Source organism: Neovison vison, chromosome 1 (genome assembly GCF_020171115.1).
Source record: "Neovison vison isolate M4711 chromosome 1, ASM_NN_V1, whole genome shotgun sequence".
Classification (NCBI taxonomy): Eukaryota; Metazoa; Chordata; class Mammalia; order Carnivora; family Mustelidae; genus Neogale; species Neogale vison.
Window position 1 is genome coordinate 201,657,853 of NC_058091.1, and position 680 is coordinate 201,658,532.

Sequence of the window (680 nt, forward strand, 5' to 3'; positions counted from 1 at the left end):
ACATCCACGTAGTGGTAATAAGTGATATGAAGAAAAACTACGTAAAAGAAATAAAGACTAAAAACAGAAGTTGGGAGGGGATTCATTTTATATAGGTAGATGGAAGAAGCCTCACGGTGACAGTGACATTTGAACAGACACCTGACAGAAATGAGAGATCAGATCATGGGGACCATGGAGGGGAGGAGTGGTCTGGCTGCAGGGAACTGCATATACAACAGACAGAAGCAGGAGCGTGTATCACACATTTAAAGAAAGCGAGGAAGGGGCACCTGGGTGGCTCAGTCAGTTAAGTGTCTGCCTTCAGCTCTGGTCATGATCCCAAAGTCCCAGGATTGTGCTGGCATCACACTGGGCTCCCTGCTCAGCAGGGGGTCTGCTTCTCCCTCCTGTCTCCCTCTGCCTCCTCCACCCTGCTCTTTGTCTCTCTCACATAAATACATAAAACATTTTTTAAAAGCCAACGAAATGGAGAAAAAGAGTGTGATGGGAGAGGAGGACAGAAAGAGCAAAGATCATGCCATCACCAGCAAGACAGAAAGATGTTAAGTCTATCAGTTTTACTTCTTAGAAACTACCTAGTAAATTTCTGGAACTGGAAAAGAAACAAACTCCTCCTGGCCCAGACAAATTAGAGCATGACCACCAGGGCATTAGAATGTTAGGGTCCCTGCCCTGGG